Source organism: Arachis ipaensis, chromosome B02 (assembly GCF_000816755.2).
Source record: "Arachis ipaensis cultivar K30076 chromosome B02, Araip1.1, whole genome shotgun sequence".
In the NCBI taxonomy this organism is placed as follows: domain Eukaryota; kingdom Viridiplantae; phylum Streptophyta; class Magnoliopsida; order Fabales; family Fabaceae; genus Arachis; species Arachis ipaensis.
This window is the reverse complement of record NC_029786.2, coordinates 6,618,192-6,624,777: the sequence shown is the minus strand read 5'-3', so window position 1 is coordinate 6,624,777 and position 6,586 is coordinate 6,618,192. Positions and strand designations below refer to the sequence as shown.

Here is a 6,586-nt window from a genome sequence, read left to right as displayed (position 1 = left end):
AACCCCTCCAGCTGTCTATTCCAACGGTGGATCATGCTCAAATAAGTGAAGAAAGCCCCTTTGGCCCATGGATGGTAGTCAGAAAAGCTCAAAGAAAAAAGAATAAAAAAATTAATAAGACAATTAATGCCAAGGATAAGAAAGGATATGGATCCAGATTTGAAATCCTGAATCAGGAAAGAGCAAGTGACGAGGTTGAGAAATCTAAGGAAGAAAGCCTAGCCAAAGAAAAAATCAACCTAGCCAAAGCAATGTCAAAGCAGCAACCTAAAAGAAAATGCAGCCACACACTAGGGAGGAATTCAGTCAAAGGAATGCCAAATTTGGACCTAAACAGAGCACAAAAAATATTCCTACCAAACTCAAGAATAATGATCAAAGCAAAACAAACCAGACAAGTCACGTCTCAAACAAAAGTAACAAAGAAAAACAGCAAACTCAGCCTTCATTCCAGGGGATATATCAACAAAACCAAATCTATATGGTAAAAAAGATGACAATCATCAAGATTGCTTACAACAGTCCAGCAGGCTTGATAAAGACACTTACAGCAAACAAATAGAAGGACAGGTCATCTCCACTAATGAAAACTTGGACCCTAACTCAGCTTTCCTCATATCTAAACTTATGGGAGAGGCAACGAAAGGGGAACAAGTTAGCACTTACAAAGATAAACAACCTGAACAAACCGACGCCATAATTATGTCTACTGATATGATTACAGAGATGTAGATGCAGAATGTTGTTCCTCCCAATGGAGCCGAATCAGAGGTTAACTATGTCCAAGATATGGAAGCTTGATAGCCTCCTGTTAGTCTTGGAATAGGGAATTTCATTTCCCTTGTTTTATTTGGGTTTCGGGTTTTACTTTAATTTTTAGATTGTTGTGATGAACATAATTATTTGGAATTGTAGAGGAGCCTTGACAAAAGAGTTTCATACTATCTTCTCAGATTTAAATTCTAGATACAAATCTAGTTTTTACATCCTTTTGGAGACTCACATATCTGGCAGGAAGGTTGAGAATGTCATCAAAAGGTTTGGCTTTGATGCTTGGTGTGTAAGTGAGGCTGAAGGCTTCTCAGGAGGAATATGGTGTTCATGGAAATCGGCTCTTTGGAAGGCTAAACCAATTCTGGTTCATAAACAACTGGTCCACCTAGAACTCCAATGGGGTGATGAGGCCCCTTGGTTTTTCACTGCCATATACGGAAGCCGCCAAGTAGCGAATAGGAGAGCACTTTGGGAGATTATTGAAGACATTGCAGAAAATTTAACTGGATCTTGGTGTTTAGGGGAAGACTTCAACTCAACTCTTACTCTTGACGACTCAGGGAGTTCGTCCAACTTATCTGTAGATACTAGTAGTTTTTAAACTGTATTAATAAGTGTGAACTAAATGATTTAGGTTTTTCAGGGTCCCCTTTTACTCGGCAAAGGAATAATATTAAGAAAAGACTCAATCGTTTTCTTAGCAACCTTGATTTTACTAACTGTTTCAAAGATGTTGGGGTTAAACATTTGCCTAAACTTAAATCTGACCACTCCCTATTTTGCTTGATTTTCAGATGGCCACTTTAGATGAGGGCTACAAACCGTTTCGGTTCCTGCTCCATGGGTCCTTCATGAGGACTACAATAACCTTGTTAAAAGAAGTTGGAACAACATAAATAGCTTCACTGTGAATATTGCCAATTTCATGTAGGAAGCTAAAACTTGGAATAAAGAAGTCTTTGGCTATATTTCAGGAAAAAACAAAGAATCCTATCAAGATTGGAGGGAATCATCAACAGTCTTTCCTTCAATCCGAATCCTTTTCTTGATAAGCTCCAAAAGGAGCTTTGGCAGGAATACGAGGGCATTACAGTGCAAGAGAAAGTCTATTGACAACAGCTATCAAGGAGTAACAACATCAAGTTTAGTGATAAAAATACTAGATACTTTCATCACGGAGCAAATGGTAGAAGGAAAAGAAATAGGATAACAACCCTTAAGAATGATTCAAGAGAATAGATTGATGATGTTGAGCAGTTAAAGAGATGGGGGTTGATTTTTTCAAGACCTTATACTCTATGGATTCAAACTACAATCCTTTTCCCCTGTCTGGCTATTTTCCGAAGCTTGTTAGCAGGAATTATGCTGATATTTCAAAAGAGGTCTCCCAAGAGAAAGTTAAAGCTGCCAGTTTTTATATAAAAAGCTGGAAGGCTCTGGGGAGCAATGGTATTCCTGCAAAATTTTTTCAGCAGTCCTGGAATAAAACACATGATATGTCCATTAAATATATCTATAAAAATTTATCAATTTGATTCCAATTGGAAAAAGCAACCAAATTGATAAATTTTTATAAATATATTTGTCAATGTTTAATTGAATATGCGAAGTGTTTATATCCTAAAAAAAATATATTTATTGCAAACAAATATGTGGGGTGAGAGAGGCTCGAACTCTCGACCTCAGGATAACTCTAATGCTATGAGACCTACGCGCTAGCCAACTGCGCCACCACCCCTTTGTGGGTAATTTTCAAAGTTTTATTTTCTAACTTGTTGCATTTTTCTTTTATCCGTATAAGTTGCATGCATGTGTTAAAAACAAAGAAGTATTTGGCTATATTTCAGGAAAAAACAAAGAATCCTATCAAGATTGGAGGGAATCACCAACAGTCTTTCCTTCAATCCGAATCCTTTTCTTGATAAGCTCCAAAAGGAGCTTTGGCAGGAATACGAGGGCATTACAGTGCAAGAGAAAGTCTATTGGCAACAGCTATCAAGGAGTAACAACATCAAGTTTAGTGATAAAAATACTAGATACTTTTATCACAGAGCAAATGGTAGAAGGAAAAGAAATAGGATAACAACCCTTAAGAATGATTCAAGAGAATAGATTAATGATGTTGAGCAGTTAAAGAGATGAGGGGTTGATTTTTTCAAGATCTTATACTCTATGGATTCAAACTACAATCCTTTTCCCCTGTCTGGCTATTTTCCGAAGCTTGTTAGCAGGAATTATGCTGATATTTCAAAAGAGGTCTCCCAAGAGAAAGTTAAAGCTGCCAGTTTTTATATAAAAAGCTGGAAGGCTCTGGGGAGCGATGGTATTCCTGCAAAATTTTTCCAGCAGCCCTGGAATAAAACACATGATATGTGCATTAAATATATCTATAAAAATTTATCAATTTGATTCTAATTGGAAAAAGCAACCAAATTGATAAATTTTTATAGATATATTTGTCAATGTTTAATTGAATATGCGAAGTGTTTATATCCTAAAAAATATATATTTATTGCAAACAAATATGTGGGGTGAGAGAGGCTCGAACTCTCGACCTCAGGATAACTCTAATGCTATGAGACCTACGCGCTAGCCAACTGCGCCACCACTCCTTTGTGGGTAATTTTCAAAGTTTTATTTTTTAACTTGTTGCATTTTTCTTTTATCCATATAAGTTGTATGCATGTGTTAAAATTTTACTTTGACAATTCAATGGAACAAGCAAGTTCACCCAAAAACTCACCTTTAGACCTTTCCTTTAATACAAAGATACATATTTGTTTCTTATTTTTGGGGATGTGAAAATGTATGTGTGTATTTTTTTTTTTTTTGTTGGTATTAGAAAATGGATTTGTTATTTCAAGTAAAAGTTTAAAAGTACTTCTTCAACCTTTAAGGGTACCCCTTTTTTTTTTGCCACAAGGGTATCCTTTTAATTTTGTCCTTTTGTTTTCCTTTTTTTGGGCTTAGGCCCTCTCAATCACCCAAAAAAATAGCAACTAGTTGATCTCTTATTGTATTATAGACCTAAAAAAACAAAGCTATTTCTTCTATTAAGATGTCTTTGCGACTTGCAGTCTTGAAATATTGTTGCTGAATCCCTCAAAAACTGGGTGAAGTCTATTTTTCAGCAACCCAAAAATATTAATGAAGTTAACAAGACTCTTATTATAATCATTTCTAAAATTTTAGTACCTGAAAATTTTAGTCATTTTAGACCTATCAGACTATGTAATGTTTGCTATAAAGTGGTCAGTAAAATTATTACCTCTAGACGTAAAAATTATATGCCTGTGCTTATTTCTAACACTCAATCTTGTTTTATTCCTGACAGGATAAGTGCAAAAAATATTCTAGTAGTGTAGAAGGTGGTTCACACCATGCGTAATAGGAATCAAGGAAAAGGAATCATAGCTATAAAGATCAACCTAGAGAGGCTTACGACAGGTTAAACAGAAATTTTGTGGTGGATAGTCTAAAAGACGTCGGTATCCCAGAAGGAATCATTAATGTCATTACCCACTGCATTTCTACCCCCACCATGAATCTCCTTTGGAATGGATCATCCTCTGAAACATTCTCCCCAACCAGAGGGATTAGACAGGGAGATTCCCTCTCACCTTATCTTTTTGTTCTGTGTATTGAGCATTTATCCCACCTTATTAATAAAATAGTTGCTGATAAAAAATGGGAGCCAATAACTATTTCTAGAAGTGAGCCTAAAATATTTCATCTTTGTTTTGCAGATGATTTGGTTCTCTTTGCTAAAGCTTCTAGTGAACAAGTGCGAACGATTAAGGAGATCTTACACCCTTTTTGCGAGAGCTTGTGACAAAGAATCATCTTCCACAAGTCTTGTGTCTATTTTTATAAGAATGTTAATAATATTAAGCAGCAACTAAGCCAGGGGCTTGGAATGACCCTAACGGCTAATCTGGGGAAATACTTAGGAGTACTTTTGATCACGGAGAAGTATAACCAGCGTCATTTTCAATTCATCTTTGACCGCATGCAAGCCAAGTTATCTAGCTGGAATAAGAAATCTCTATCTTTTGCAGGGAGATGCACCCTTATCCAATTGGTGTTATCAACCATTCCTAGTTACTGTATGCAGATTATGAAGATTCCTATGGCGGTTTGTGCTAAAATAGATAAACTCTGTAGGGACTTCCTATGGGGCAATGATAGAAAGGTCCATCTTTTAAGTTGGGAGAAAATTTGTAAACCAAAGGAGGAAGGTGGACTGGAGATTCGAAGGGCACAGGAGACCAATCAACTGTTTCTTATGAAACTTGCTTGTGGCTTAATCTACAAAAGGGATTCCCTATGGGTTCAGGTGATGAGAGCAAAGTATGCAGGAGGAGACAACATCATATCCAAAGTCCATAAGAAGACTAGCAGCTCAAACGCTTGGATTGGAATAACAAAGATCTGGAAAATTTTCAAGGAAACCTAATTTGGAGAATAGGTGACAGAAAAAGCATTTCTTTTTGGGAGGACCATTATATCCTAGGAATTTACAAATTAAGAAACTTAGTCTACCATTAACCTCAAATGAAGAAACGCTTGGAGAAAGGTTGTGCGATTATATTACTTCTCAGAATACTTGGAATTGGACAAAAATTAGTCAGGTTTTGCCTGAGGATGTTCTAGAGCACATTAGAATTTTAAAATCCCCCAATCATGACATTGGAGTAGACACTGTGGGGTGGCTTCCAACAGCAGATGGCAAGTTTACAATTAAATCAACCTATGAGGCTCTCTTCAGTAACAAGGATAATAATAACAAGTTACACAAATTGTTTTGGAAAAATAACTTAGCGGTTGAAAACCTTCTGTTGGCTCCTTACCCATGAAGCTTTGCTTACCAACAACAGGAGGAAGAGCAGAAACCTCATAGACAACAACGACTATCTAAGATGCTGCGGAGAGGAAGAGACTGTGCTCCACGCCTTACGCGATTGCCTCTACATCTGTACGGCATGGATTAGCATAGTAAACAGAAATGCACAGGAAATTTTTTTCTCCCAATCCTTTTAGGAATGGCTTAGTACTAATCTTTCGTTGGTCTCTCGAAAGCAATATGGGACTCCGTGGCCCATCATCTTCGTCACGACGTGCAACATAGTCTGAAAGTGTCAAAATGATTTCATTTTCAGAGATGAGACTCTGCCAAACAATCAACTTCACCAAATGATAAAGAAAATTACAGAAAATTATAGCATTACTTTGAGCATAACAGAGCACAGTAGTAGCTTACTAAATCTTACCAGAGAGGAGCTTGTCGGATGGGAGGCACCAAATTGGGATTGGAATAAATTGAATGTAGATGGGTCAGTCGTTTATCCTGGTAGCAGAGGCGCTTGCCGAGGTATTATTAGGGATTGGGCCGGACGCACGATTGCTGGTTTCACTATGAATATCGAAACATGTACCATAACCATGGCTGAACTATGGGGCTTCTATGTTGGGATTAAGCTATCTTCTGAGCTAAGGATCACGAAATTAGTGGTGGAATCAGACTCTTGATTTACTGTAACGCTGGTTCAGAAGGTGTCTCCGGAGAGCCATGGTAGCTCTTCTCTCGTCCGGTCGATCAAGGAGTTTTTGGCAAAGATGGATAATGTAGAAGTAAAATATATCTACAGGGAGGCTAATTTCTGTGCCGATGCTCTCGCCAAGCTGGGTCAAGGAGAAGTTGCTGGAATTAAGTTCTTCAAGCAGCCCCCTCTATGCTTGTTTCACCACCTTCTTGCTGATGCAAGTGGTGTTAAGTTTGAAAGATTGGTAGTAGTCTAGTTTTTCTTATTTC

At 37.3% G+C, this 6,586-nt stretch overlaps 1 non-coding gene across 1 annotated transcript; it reads right to left on the bottom strand.

The window, feature by feature from the left end:
* On the bottom strand, positions 2,428-2,512 carry TRNAM-CAU. The gene is given in 2 exon segments: positions 2,428-2,463; positions 2,475-2,512. It is a non-coding gene; the product is annotated as a tRNA-Met (tRNA).